We start from the raw sequence: 14,638 nt of genomic DNA, 5'->3' as shown, positions 1-14,638 counted from the left end.
TGACTGTCAGAGCCTAAGCTCCAAATCTGGCTCTGACCTTGGGCTGGTCACTTAACTTGCAGTGAGAACAGAAAAATAAAGAATTTACAGGTAAATAAAAACGTTGAAAATTCATTGCCTATTCTTTTTTTATGCACTGTCCGTTATTCTATGGTACAAAAATGCAAACAGACACCGCACTTGGATGAAAGCAATCTTTTGAGAGCACTAACCCACTCAAAATATTTAAGGAACATTTAAAGACTACCCAAAAACTAAGGATATACTGTATGGTGACTAACATAACATAATAAAAAATTATTATTAAAAAAAATAAAGACTACTCTGAATTCCCAACTGAACGTCCTTTAAATTAGAAGCCATACATATTTTTCCCACGAAGGCACAAACTAAAAAAAAAAAAACAGCAACAAAGGGAAAAAAGCAAGATGTGTAACATAGAACAACACTGCTTTGCTGCCTCTGTTGGAAAAATAAAGTATGAGCCTTACGATGAAATTAAGTTGATTTATTCTTATCACATCTAATAGGACTACTTGAAGAAAAATCATAAACTGTCAGCAAATAATGATTCCTACTTCAACGGTAAATAAATATCTGCCACAATGATATTAAATTGTTCGAGACCAGACTCTGAGAGCATAAATTACTGCAGATCTTAAACTTTGAGCCCAGAGCATTTTTTCAAAGAAATGCCTTCTTTTAGGAGGAGATTTATGAATCATTTCTGTTAATTGAGCCTTCCTTGAAAATGGATTCAGCAAATGCGTCTTATTGTTTTCTAAGCACCTCATCAGCCTGGACATTTAACAGTCAAATTCAAAATTCATCAACATCTTTGATTTAACAACAGCTATCATAAAAATAGATCTCTTAATATCATATCTTTTGATGACTTTCAGGAAAATCTCCAGTTACTGAAGAATAATACTATTTTTTATTAGCACATTAATTTAACAAAAATTTACCTCAAAATTTTTAAAGCACTAGAAATTATCTCCCAAAGAAGAATTCAGGATAAAGCTGCTGCAAAAACAGATAAAAGACTAGGCTGATCACTTAAACTATTAAAACAATTATGTGATTACATCATAAGAAACATAATTAAATGTTCTTGATGTCATTAATTGTGTTAGCCCCATTAATTAACACTAGATGTTAAAAGGAAAATAATCCATTGATCTTTAAAGTTTATAGAAGAACAAAAATCTTTTTATTTCAATTGCCAATAAATATGAAACACTCTAAGTCAGAGTTCCAATAGTCTAACGACCCAGTTTGAGTTAAAAGTAAAAGTTCCACTTAAATCCAAACACAGAAAAAAGTCATCATCTTTGGGTTTATTATTATACTTCAATTATCTGGAATCTGTTAGTTTGGCTCTTATAATTCCAGGAAAGAGTCTTATGACCATGTCACAGAAAACTTAAATTATGTTCTTTTCCCCCCTTTTTAAAAATTTAAATTCAATTAACTAACATAAAATACATTATTTGTTTTAGGGGTACAGGTCTGTGATTCATCAGTCTCATTACAATACACACCTTCCCCAATGTCCATCACCCAATTACCCCATCCCTCTACCTCCTTCCCCTCCAGCAACCCTCAGTTTGTTTCCTATGATGAAGAGTCTCTTATGGTTTGTCTCCCTCTCTGGTTTTGTCTTGTTTCATTTCTTCCTCTCTCTTCCCCTATGATCCTCTGCCTTGTTTCTTACATTTCACATCAGTGAGATCATATGATGATTATCTTTCTCTGAATGACTTACCTCACTTAGCACAATACCCTCTAGTTTCATCTACATCATTGCAAATGGTAAGATTTCATTTTTTGGTGGCTGTGTAACATTCCATCATATATATACCACATCTTCTTTATCCATTCATCTGTTCATGGACATCTGGGCTCTTTCCATAGTTTGGCTACTGTGGACATTGCTGCTATAAACATTGGCGTGCAGGTGCCCCTTTGGATCACTACATTTGTATCCTTGAGGTAAATCCCTAGCAGTGCAATTGCTGGGTCGTAGGCTAGCTCTATTTTCAGTTTTTTGAGGAACTGCCATACCGTTTTCCAGAGTGGCTGCACCGGCTTGCATTCCCACCAACAGTGTAGGAGGGTTCCCCTTTCTCCGCATCCTCACCAACATCCGCCATTTCCTGACTTGTTAATTTTAGCTATTCTGACTGGTGTGAGGTGTTATCTCATTGTGATTTTGATTTGTATTTCCCTGATGCTGAGTGGTGTTGACCAATTTTTCATTTGTCTGTTGGCCATTTGTCCATCTTCTTTCGAGAAATGTCTGCTCATGTCTTCTGCCCATTCCTTGATCGAATTATTTGTTCTTTGGGTGTTGAGTTTGATAAGTTCTTTATAGATTTTGGATACTAGCCCTTTATCTTATATGTCATTTGCAAATATCTTCTCCCATTCTGTCAGTTGTCTTTTGGTTTTGTCAACTGTTTCCTTTGCTGTGCAAAAGTTTTTTATCTTGATGAAGTCCCAATAGTCCATTTTTGCCTTTGTTTCCCTTGCCTTTGGAGATGTGTCTAGCAAGAAGTTGCTGCGGCCAAGGCAGAATAAGGTGCTGCCTGTGTTCTCCTCTAGGATTTTGATGGATCCTTGTCTCACATTTAGGTCTTTCATCATTTTGAGTCTATTTTTGTGTATAGTGTAACGAAATGGTCCAGTTTCATTTTTCCGCATGTGGCTGTCCAATTTTCCCAACACCATTTGTTGAAGAGACTGTCTTTTTTCCATTGGATATTCTTTTCTTTTAAATTATGTTCTATTCCAGGCTTAGAATTGTTCCATTCACACCTTTAAAAATTGCACTTTAGACTTATCTTTGTGGCCTTTGGGGCCGCAGCATTCTCTGTTTCCCAAGGACTACGGGTCTGGATAGACACTGTGGTCTACTAGATGGCACTCTGGAGACACCGTGCCTGACCTCTGCTCCTAGATTCACAAGTGACTCCTTCTGTGACTCTGGAAATCCTTTAAAGACGTGGCATGACGCTTTCATCTATAAAGTAAGAATAAATTCATCCATCTTCTTACCCAGAATTATGGCAAGACTGGGGAAAAATACAAATTATAACTTCTTACCTAATTTCTGATTCTTTGTAGAGGAAGTAAAGTTCTCTGGGAAAATTAAGTTAGTGGTTTGCATAGTCTTAAAAATACTACAAATAATGGCCCCAGCAATCTCTTTTTAGTTACATTCAAAATGCTATAAGAATTTGTAATAGCCCCAAACTAGAAACAACCCAAATGTCCAGCAACAGGAAGTAGATAAACAGACTGTGGCCTAGCTATACAATAAAAAGAATCAACTACTAAAACAACATGGATAAATCTCAAAGACATTAAGCTGAATAAAGAAAGCCAGACTCAAAGAGTACATACTATATAATTCTATTTATATGAAAGCCAAGCACAGGTAAAACTAATGGAGATAGAAACGAGATAGTGGTGGGGCACCCGGGTAACTCAGTCAGTTAAGCAACCGACTCTTGGTTTCAATTCAGGTCATGATCTCAGGGTGGTGATATCCAGCCCCGCACAGGCTCTGTGCTCAGTGCAGAGTCTGCTTGAGGTTTTCTCTCCCTCTGCCCCTCCACCGGCCCCCCACCCACACCGCTCACACACGCACCCACACTCTCTCTCTCCCACCTCTAAAATAAATAAATAAAATCTTAAAAAAAAAAAAAAAAGAAAGAAAAGAAATGAGATAGTGGTTGTAATAGTGGGTAGGATAAGTGGCCAGAAAAGAGCACAGCAAAATGAGGAGGGATGGTCTATGTCTTGTTTGGGGTGATGGCTACACAGGTTTATACAATTATCAAAACTCACCAATGTGAGCACTTAAAATGTGTGCATTTTATTCTATGTTACTTATATGTCAATAAAATAATCTTGTCAAAACAACTCCTATAGGAGTTGCAATTTGCTGAGGACTCTTCCCCAGACCATAAGAATTGATTTAGAGTTAATAACAGTATTTACCTCTGGGGAAAAGAAATGGGGACCAGGATTAGAGTTACTGGTCAAAACAGACTCTAGCTTTATCTGTAATATTTTTCATCAGTTTAGCACCTTGCTCTTTTCACTTAATATATCTAGGAGATCAATTCACATCAGTATATAGAGCTGCCTCATTGCTTTCAAAGGTTATACAGTTGTGTCAGCCAGGGTTCGATCAGGGAAGCAAAACCATTTAGAGTTATGATATTAGCGATATATTATAGGAATTAGACTCTATATAAGTGTTGGGGGGTAGCTGGGGAAGTAAAGATCCAAAAGGGGGAGTTGACCTTTCACAGGAATCACCAACCAGTCAATCTAAGAAGCCAGGCATATTCTGCTGCCAAAACAAGACCACAAAGGAAAATGGGGGGCAAGTCTACGGGCAGCTGTTCCTTCTGTGGGTCTGTGGCAAAGCACCAGTCAGGAAAACGTGGAGCAAAGAAAAGGACATAGAGCAAAGTTGGATATGGAGCAAAAAAGAGCGAGGGCTTGCTAAAAACCGCCAGCACCCCTCCGTCTGTCTGGCACTATGTCTCACTCCCATGACCCTAAGAGTCATGATGCTGCTGATCACTTCCATCTTCCAAGGCTTCCACCAATTCCTCTTTTAGCCAATTCTAACTCAAGATAGGGTATTCTGGGAAATGCTCTAGCTTACCCAGTTGGCTCCGTACAAATGACCACAATATAGTACTTCTTTGTATGACTTTACCATAATTTAATCAGTCACCTGTTGACGAACGTTTGGGTGGCAGCTGATTTTGCTATTACACACAATGCCCACATACAGGAATGCATCTACAGGGGTCATCCCCAGGCAAGGATTAGTGCAGGTTGATCCAAACGTCTATTCCTGGTCATATGGTCATGGAAGTGGGGCTCCAAACTTGGACCCTTGCTGTCTGAATCAGAGAGTGGGTACATGGCTTACGGCTCCACCAAAACTGCACTGTCCCATTGAGAGAAAACAACCCCCAAAAGGAAAGTGGACACTTCTTGTACACCAGAGTTTCTCAGCCTTGGCACTGTGGACATTTGGGGCTCGATAATTCTTTGTTTCCACACAAAAATATCTTCTGGAGGATAAAATAAATCCCTGTTGAGAGCTCCTGGGAAAACAAGTTCCCACCATAAAATGTTTTTGTTGCAAAAGAGAACGCTTATTTAGCATGAAATGGAAAGGAAAATTGAGAAGTTGAGCTAAATCAGTCTGCATAATACGGGAAGAATGATCTGGTATTTGAGAGTGACAGCCCGGGTATAAAGGGGGCAAGGATATTAGAGAAAAAAGTAACTGAGGTAGAGTCTGAGAGAAATAAGTTCCCAAGACAGGAAAGTAGGTACTATCAGGAGATGGAGCGTGCCCAAGGAGGAGCTACTTTGAAAACGTTTACATTTTAATTTTCCCTTAGGCTCTGAGAGCAATCATTGTAAATATTGTACTCATTTTTTTTTCTAATTCATAATCCTCTCTTTTACCACCAGATCTTCAAGGAAAAGTTCTCTACACAACTGCCTTATTTCGAGCAGTGTACTCTAGTGAAAAGAAGAGGGTGGTGTCCAGGGATGAAGAGAGAGGATAGCAAATGCCTAGACATGATGTTGCCAGGCAGTAGGATTCAGATTCTGCACAAACACCTCCAGGAAATCACAGAAATATTGCAGACGAGACACGCTGGATTCCCACTTCACATGGAATGGGGTGTTAAGCCATTTTAAGTGGCTGTTAAAGGAAAGGTTGGCCACAGGAGGTGAACCTGGAAACATATTACATGTATTTCATCATATGCGTAAACAGAGATCTGGAAAGGTGCAGAGAGTTACGAGCATGGACTCTGGAGTTAGACTGTGTTTGGATCTCAACTCTGCCACTTAGAACTATGTATCTTTGTGCAAGTTATGAAAGCCTCTGAGACTCCATATCCTCCCCTGTCAACAAGGCAACACTACCTACCTTGTAGGGTTGTTAGAAGGATTCAATGAGGTACAGCCGTAAAGTGTTTAGATAAGCACTTAGGGTATGGTAACTGCCCTTCAAGGGCTTGTGACATAAAATAAGTCCATATACATCAAAGTGTTAACAATTACTATTTCTAGGGATGAGGATCACGGGGGGATTAGAGTTGTCCACGTTTAATACTCATTTCTGAATTGTTAAAATTTTCCACAGTGATACTGTGTTACTTATAAAATCAGGAAAAAACAATAAAAAGATGTCCATTCAGGAAAAAATGCAACCCATTATCTTCACAAGCATTATCTTCATGGTAAGTATCAGGAACCCCTCTTTTCTACAACAAACGGTCACATAATCAACTTATTGTAAAGTTTCTGTTAAAATAGAATACCTGTGTTTTAAAGTTCAAATCTGGACATGTGTCCAGTTCAAGATCTGTCTATCATCAGAAGACAAATAAGACTAATGAACAATTTGTTTGGATTCTACTTCTGTTTCTAGAGTCCTTTACCTTCACAGGACTCATTAGTGTTTGCTTGTAAGAAATAATATGCTTGAATCATACAAATCTTGCATTTCTTAAGTAGGGACCCAGATTCATTCATTATTGGTGAATAATTAAAATTGCTATCAACTATAATATTCTTCCTTAGAATGTATTATGGGGTTGACAAATAGTATTACAAATAGAGGACTCTGCCCTGTTATTCCCATTTGGACACAATAACAAGATGCAAAATGTTCACGTTCGAAGATATTTACAAATCACTATGCAGCTCCAAGTACCTCTTTGACTTTTTATACAGGTTAAGCTTAGTTTAAGCTAACATCAAATCCACAGATATTTGTTATACTTTTGCCTTATGTAAGGACTATAGTTAAAGCTTCCCAGAATTTATTTATCTATTTATTTATTTTTAAAAGTCTTTTTTTTTAAAGATTTTATTTATTTATATGACAGAGAGAGAGAAAGAGAGAGTGTGCACAAGTAGGGGGAGCGACGGGCAGAGAGAGGGGGGGGGAAGCAGACTCTCTGCTGAGCAGGGAGCCCAATGCTGGGCTCCATCCCAGGAAGCTGAGATCATGAACTCAGCCGAAGTCAGATGCTCAAGCGACCGAGCCACCCAGGCATCCCAGAGCTTCCCAGAATTTAAAGACACACATGCCATTGTTCCTGGCTCCTGGGTGGCTTACAGTCTCCTTGTGAGGACCACACAGGTTCCTTGGCTAGTGGCAGCAGAGGGGAGGGAAGGGAGGGAAGAGGACTTGTATCAGGAGACTCTCAGATTTCCTTCTGTGCCCACCGCAAACACCATCAGTTAGCCTTTTCTTTCCCCTTCTTTCTGTAACTCAAACTAATCAATCACAGAAGCAAAAATAGCCCCACTACCCAGGCAAGTGTGGGGCCCAGAAAACACTCTGGCAGCTTTATTTTCTAAGGTGTGGAGAATGAAGATCCCTGCAGCTTATATGATGGGGACTATGGAACATCTAGGATAGAATTGCCAACCTTGGATTTATGACCAGTAGGGGACACAAGGAGTATTAAACAAAGCGAGTATCAGACGCTACCCCAAATTAGACTGTCGACCAACACATTAGGAGCCCTCGCCCAGCCATTTACTTCCATCTGCTGGCAAAGACATCTTCCCTTATTTTGGAAATTACCGCTCTCCTCCCCACTCCAGCCATGTGGTTACAACGGGAGTCGGTATGCTCTTATATGATCCAGCTCTCCTCGTCACAGCTGATTGGTCTGAGGGTGAGCAACCACTTGAAATAGCCAATTGCAGTTCTTCCCCAGTATTTTTTTGAAATGGTCTGGAAAAAAGAGCCAGTCTGTCTCCCTGGTGGAAAAAAAGTTGTAAAATGGGAAACTTTAAACAAGGTGTCAATAACTCTACTAACTGTCAAGTAGAGAGAGCTGGTTGGCAGTGGGAGAAAATAAAGCCAGCACCAAGAGAAGTCAAAACCAAAAAAGAGGCCCTACCTCTGATTTGGCCGCCCTACTCTTCTTCTAATTGTGCCAGCTCCCCCAAGAGCTTTCCATTAAATCCTCCTTTTTCCTAAACTAGTTGAATATGAATTTCAGACACCTGTCTAAAGTGTAGTGACTTAAATACATTTTTCCCAGCACACATATATTATGGAGTAATCCTTAAATATGGCTTGGGTACAACCAGCCTATTTTTTGACAGAACAAATTCAGCCTGATACTGATATTCTAGGAGCTTGATGTTGTAATGGAGTTCTCAAATTAGCAGAGGTTTCCTATCAAGTTGGTGTGATAGATTTTATCAGTGGGCTATTAGATCACTTTGATGGAAAGACTCTGAATCTGCTATTTCCTCTTCTTGTCTTTCATCAACATTGCGTCATACGTATTAGGTGACAAGCGGCAAACTTCAGGAATCCTTTGGTGAAAGTCATTTTCCCCACTGTAAATTGTCCTGTATGTAAATGACTTTTGGTCAGATTTCCAGGCGTCATAGGACTGAGAGAATCTTACTACTTTCGTAGACCGTTTGTTGGAACATCTTAAGTCTGGTAAAAATCTCAAGTAATCAGGTATGTGTATGTCATCAATGCACCCTCCTTAGAACGCTTCTAAATTACTACCATCAATCCAAAAAACAATAACACCATTTTCAATAGTACTCAATACTATTACAAAATACTATTCAATACTATTACTATACTCTCACAGCTACTTTGGGAACTCTAAAGTCTTCTCTTTCTCAGTCCTTTAGGATAGAGATCAATATGCTTTCTTATAAAAGGAACAACAGCAATATTAAAACAAAACAGTAGCATAAATAATAAACCGTGCAACCTCATTTTCTTTGTGAAATAAGTGATTACAGTATTGCTGATTACCTGCAGAGGCAAAATGCTACCAGGGGCAATTGCAGTAAATTAACGGGTTCATTGGCATACTTTCAAGAATTTAGAATGACTCATGGAATGAATGCTAATGGAATGAAAACCTCCATTCCATCTACTCAGCGCATGGCAAGCCAATCTACTTGTTTTTCCCTAAAGCAATGAATGCAACAGTCAGGTATTTATGCAGCCCGTTATTTCCTTTTATCCTAGAAGAAGCAGGCGCCTAGAGAGACAAGATCTAGGGAAGTCCTGAGGTTTTTCTTTGACTTCTATGAGATTTCCTAAACCTGCACTACATGTTTGAAAGTCAGGATTGAACCATCAACATAGATAAGCTCGGTGTCTAAGGGAGAAACTGTGTGTTAGTAAATGAGTATTTTTTGGGTAACCACCACGGACTAAGCTCTGTGCTAGATACTCTTAACCTTATAACCTACTTCTATAAACGACTTATCTAAACTACATATAGTTTATACAACTATATAACAACTATGAAACAACTGTGAAAGGTGGTATGAGAACATAATTAAAACTAATCTGTATAGTGTTCATCCAACTCCATGCCACTCAAAGTGTATCAGCACTACCAACAGTATCGGACGACCTGCCTGGGAGCTTATTAGAAATACAGAATCTCAAGCCCTACCCCAGACTTTGAAAATCAGAGCTGCATTTGGATAATATTCCCCGTTTGTACGTTAAAGTTTGAGAAGCACTGATTTAACCAACTCCCTTGCCTTATAATTGAGGAAAATAAGGCTCAGGGACGTGAAGTGATGTGTCGTCACCAAACAGCTAGTTAGGGACCCAGCTGGGACTCCCAGGTCTCCTCGCTGGCAGGCCAATGGAACTCAGGGTACTGCAGGATTTCAGACAAGAGGAAGTTAAGTGTGTTTCATTGCTCAAATGACCATTGATTGTTCCCATCATCTCCATTCAAAGCACACACAGAGGGCCTGAGTGAACCCAATCACTCAGCCTCCTCCCGAAACCCCCTGCAGGCCAGGCTCACAGCAGCCTCCTTCTCCAGCTGGCACTCAAGCCTCAGCCCTCCCTGGAGGGACCTCCTTGGGCACAGGTCCCAGTTCTAACCCTTTCCCCGAGGCCCAAATAAACAAGTAGCTGCTTCGTGAAGCCTTTCTCGACCCCAGTCCCCTTTATGGTCTCTCCCTTCCTAACTTAGATTTGTTCCTACATTCTGCAGAGTACATCTTAAATAGTTCCTTATTCCAGCCCAACATTACAGCATTTTCTAATTTTCTGCACTACACATATTGGCAAATGTTTTCATAATGATAATATAGACACAATCTTTTTCTCTATTGCCCTTTTCAGAAATTGGATCCGTGTCTCCTTTCTTAACTAGTTTGCTTTTATTTTATGGTATTAGACGATCACAATACCAGGCGCAAGAATAATTCTAAACTCTTAATGGTGGAAGGGACGGAGCTCTTTCCCAACACAGGGACCCTCGCTAAACATCCCTGAGACACAGTCATTGACTTTTACTTGCATGCTTTCTGTGTTAGGAATTTGCGACATTTTTAAGGCAGCATTTTTTTTTTTTTAATTCTGAATAACTTCAGCTGTTAGAATATTTGAGGTTGAAATCTCCTTTCTCTGACTTGTAGTGTGTGTCCTCAGTTCTGCCCTTTCAGGTACTTCAGAACAGGTCAGATACATCCTCCAGAGGAAAGTGCTGCTGGCATACCAACTAATTGGCCAGACGTGATCTGGCAACACAAGGCAGGTCTAGCAGTTAGTAGTAGTAAAGATCTTTTCATCTCAAGCTTGTATCCTGCATTTTCTGCTTCTATACTTCTTAATGAATTCATGCTACCAATAAATTTGTGTTGAACACCTAACATGTGCTAGTCTCTATGGAGGATGTGCATTTCTGGGAGTCTCTGGGACAGAAGGACGATCAGGAGATCACACACATCCGACACAATGTAGAAGGCAAAAATTTCACAGTGGAAGCCTGAGGCCATTTGATCCCACTTTGCATTTCATCCAGGTCTTCCTAAACCATCAAAGTGTAAACCCCTCTAGTCACTGCTTCTCTCCCATCCTCCTCTCCCGATTTGGTTCTGTATTTCTCCCTGGGCAAGTGATTTTTCTCACGGCTGCCCTCCTAGATAACCCCTTCCATGATGCCTTCTAGAATTCCGACTCCAAAGTAAATAAACTCTCCTAAACCCTCAATCTTTTCCCAGAACTCTCTCTACCTGTATGCTAAAATTGCCAGGGGATGCTGCCTCCTCTCTCTATTAAAGTGAAAGCTGCTCATTTTTCCACACCACAGAGTCAGGGAAGGAGGGCTTGCCATCTTGAAGCTTCCCGATGGCCTTCCAGATTCTTCATTTGTGCATTCATTCTCTCGTTCACTCAGTAAATACTGTCTCCTATGTTTCAGAGACACACTGGGGCCCTTTACCCAGTGTACAAACATCTCTTTTAAGGTTACTACAATCTAGTTACAAGAATCCCTAGAGAGTCATTTGACAAGTTCCTCTCTGCTATAGAGACAATTTGTTGTTGCTGGACAACGACAACATTAAGGCAAAAATTGTTGAGTTGAGGACATGTTTTCAGTTGGGTTTCTGAGCTCCATTTGCCTTTCTAGGGGAGTGACACTACTACCACTGACGATGATTACTACTCCCTCATCATATTACAATTTGGGAGGGGTGTGGATTCCACTTTCACAAATTCAAGAGAGTGAAAGGTAAACAAAGGAAATCAATAATGCGAAAGGTTTATAGAGTTCTATTGTGCTTTCTAATGAGATACCTGAGGGCAAATACTATCTCGAAGATGTACACCTTTCTGCTTTCTCCTTAATGCTGCAAGTTCCAGTGAAGGTGCTGTTTGCAATTTTCCCTCAACACTTTGAACTACAGGAACCTGAGGACTAAGGGACAGGATGGAAATATGGGCAATGATTTTGGTGGCTTTTTGTGGATTTCACAAATCTGCCAAGGCCAGCTGGTTGTAGAGAAGCCCCCTGGTTGACACCCAGGCCATGTCAATCACTCTCACCAAGGCTTTACCACCTCCAGGAGTTTTCTAGCTGAACCTCACTAACTAGTCTGCCCTGAAGAGTCCTCAGTCGGCTATGCGATATGTTTTTGCATTCGGTTTTATGTTGTCTTTTCATCCCCAAGTAAAGCTGTCTGCAAACAGAGACTAATTCTACCTTCTTATCTATTAGAAAAAGGCATAAAATCTATACCTGTTGAATTGAGACCTCTCGTACTGTTCTCATCAGAATATACAGGGTTTTTTTTTGTTTTTTTAAAGATTTTATTTATTTGTTTGACAGAGAGACAGCCAGCGAGAGAGGGAACACAAGCAGGGGGAGTGGGAGAGGAAGAAGCAGGCTTCCAGCAGAGGAGCCTGATGTGGGGCTCGATCCCATAACGCTGGGATCATGCCCTGAGCTGAGGGCAGATGCTTAACAACTGCACCACCCAGGCGCCCCAGAATATACAGTTTTAAGAGCGGTGTGCAAAGTCTATTAGCAGCAGACTCCGTATCATGGAAGCCCCTTCCGACTCACCTGGGGCTACCCGTAAGCAAACACTTAATAAGTTTTAAATGACAATATACTAAAAAGTATCATAGCATCTAATAGCTTTTTGTCACGTAAACAAATACACAGTTTTAAAACAGGAAGTACAAAATTGATGGATTCTGATATTTTACCTAGGTTGAAAGCTAGCTTTTAAATAGCTGAAGCCTATTGGTTGGCATCATAGAGGTGAATCTGAATTTCCACGGAGGAATGCTTCACATTTCTAAATATCTGAATAAATGAGTTGTTCAAAGGTATTCACCACACACATACACACATACACACTTTGATCATTGGCAACTTTGCCTAGATTACTCAGGCTGGAGTCAAGTATGTTCACCCACTCTGCCTTTCACCAGCACCATCTCTTCACATACCCGTAACTATCTGGCACAGGGTGAAATCATGATTTAGCAAAGGGGCAAGTAGGAGGCGAAATGGAGTGCTATCTCCCCTAATTGCTATTTAACCGAGACAATAAAAAGGATGAAACAAATTAAATTAGCTAAGAAGCAAGAGCATCCCAATGAACTGGCCAAGATAATCAACTTGGAAAATTAGCTATTAAACCTCCACACATGCTCATTTTCATAATATTTTGTGTGTGCTTGTGAAACCACAACCCCCCATTGAAACTGCTGGGATGAAGGTGCTCTTCATTTCTCTGAGATAAGTCATGTGCAATTGGTCTTAATGAAGTTGGTAGCGAGATCTGTTGTTAATGCTCTAGTTCATCATTTTCCATTTCGGTGCTAGAGTGTTTTGATTGGAGGTACGGGAAGTACATAAAAGAGGAGAGCAGTTGACTCAAACTAGTTACCTCTCTGAATTTTTCCACCTGACTCTATTCTTATTTCCAAATATGTGTACTAGAGTATGATTTGGGGTTGTATTATTATTACCTTTGTGTATCATCGTCGTCACCATCATCATTTAAATACCTGATCTTTACTCGCTTTCGGACTACCTTCCATATATTTTTATGAGATTTAATAAATTCTATTTTTAAAATCTTTTGTCTCATCATCCTGTGTCTCTCAATGTTAGCCCCTCTTATATATAGGTCTTCATACTTATAAACAGTTAATTCTTTATTACTCATGGCAGTCATTAAAAGAACACAAGCAGTAATATAATCTGCAGACAATAAGTATCTATGCTTCATTTTACCCAATAATTCTAATTTTATAGTCCGTGGAGCTGTTATTAGAACACAAAATGGAGAGCCAAATGAGTTTATTTGAGATACTCCTTTTGCTCTTTTTCTTTTTTATAATTTCAAGTTTTTATTTAAATTCTAGTTAATAACTACAGTGTAATATTGGTTTTGGGAGTAAAATTTAGTGATTCATCACTTACATACAACACCCAGTGCTTATCACAGCAAGTGCCCTCCTTAACCCATCACCCATTTAGCCCATCCGCCTACCCGCCTCCCCTCTAGTAACTCTGTTTGTTCTCTATAGTTAAGTCTGTCTTTTCTATGGTTTGCCTGTCTTTTTTCCCCATGTTCATCTGTTTTGTTTCTTAAATTCCACATATGAATGAAATCATATAGTATTTGTCTTTCTCTGACTATTTCACTTAGCATAATACTCCCTAGCTCTGGGGCGCCTGGGTGGCTCAGTCGTTAAGAGTCTGCCTTCGGCTCAGGGCGTGATCCCAGAGTCCTAGGATCCAGCCCCACATCAGGCTCCTCTGCTGGGAGCCTGCTTATTCCTCTCCCACTCCCCCTGCTTGTGTTCCCTCTCTCGCTGGCTGTCTCTATCTCCGTCAAATAAATAAATAAAATCTTTTAAAAAACCCAAAACTCTCTAGCTCCATCCACATTCTTACAATTGGCATGATTTCATTCTTTTTTATGGCTGAGTAATATTCCACAGAGAGAGAGAGAGAGAGAGAGAGAGAGAGAAATACTCCTGCCACACATCTTCTTTATCTCTTTATCCATTCATCATTCAATGAACATTTGGGCTCTTTCCATAATTTGGCTAGTGTTGATAATGCTGCTATAAACACCAGGGTTACACTCCCTTTCTACTCATTGCTTTGCTAGATCATAATGGCTACTCAAGACAAAACAGGTATTGAAGCATGTAATTGAGATTGAAAATTTTTGAATAGGAAGAGGAGTAATGAATTTGGATGATTCACAATCAAGAAATGTGAGAGCTGCTGTCCTGAAGATT

The 14,638-nt window shown here is 39.8% G+C and overlaps 1 long non-coding RNA gene across 1 annotated transcript in view; it reads right to left on the bottom strand.

Moving 5' to 3' along the window:
• Nucleotides 1-1,328: 1,328 nt before the first annotated feature.
• LOC130542548 (uncharacterized) overlaps nt 1,329-14,638 on the bottom strand; it is a 134,782-nt gene continuing 121,472 nt past the window's right edge. Inside the window, exon 3 of the long non-coding RNA XR_008957186.1 lies at nt 1,329-3,025. This is a non-coding gene — a long non-coding RNA (uncharacterized LOC130542548). The remainder of the gene's footprint in view (nt 3,026-14,638) is intronic.

The sequence above is a fragment of the Ursus arctos genome, unplaced genomic scaffold, assembly GCF_023065955.2.
Source record: "Ursus arctos isolate Adak ecotype North America unplaced genomic scaffold, UrsArc2.0 scaffold_37, whole genome shotgun sequence".
NCBI classification, from domain to species: Eukaryota; Metazoa; Chordata; class Mammalia; order Carnivora; family Ursidae; genus Ursus; species Ursus arctos.
Note: the sequence above shows the minus strand (reverse complement) of the source record. Positions and strands in the feature narration are given on the sequence as shown.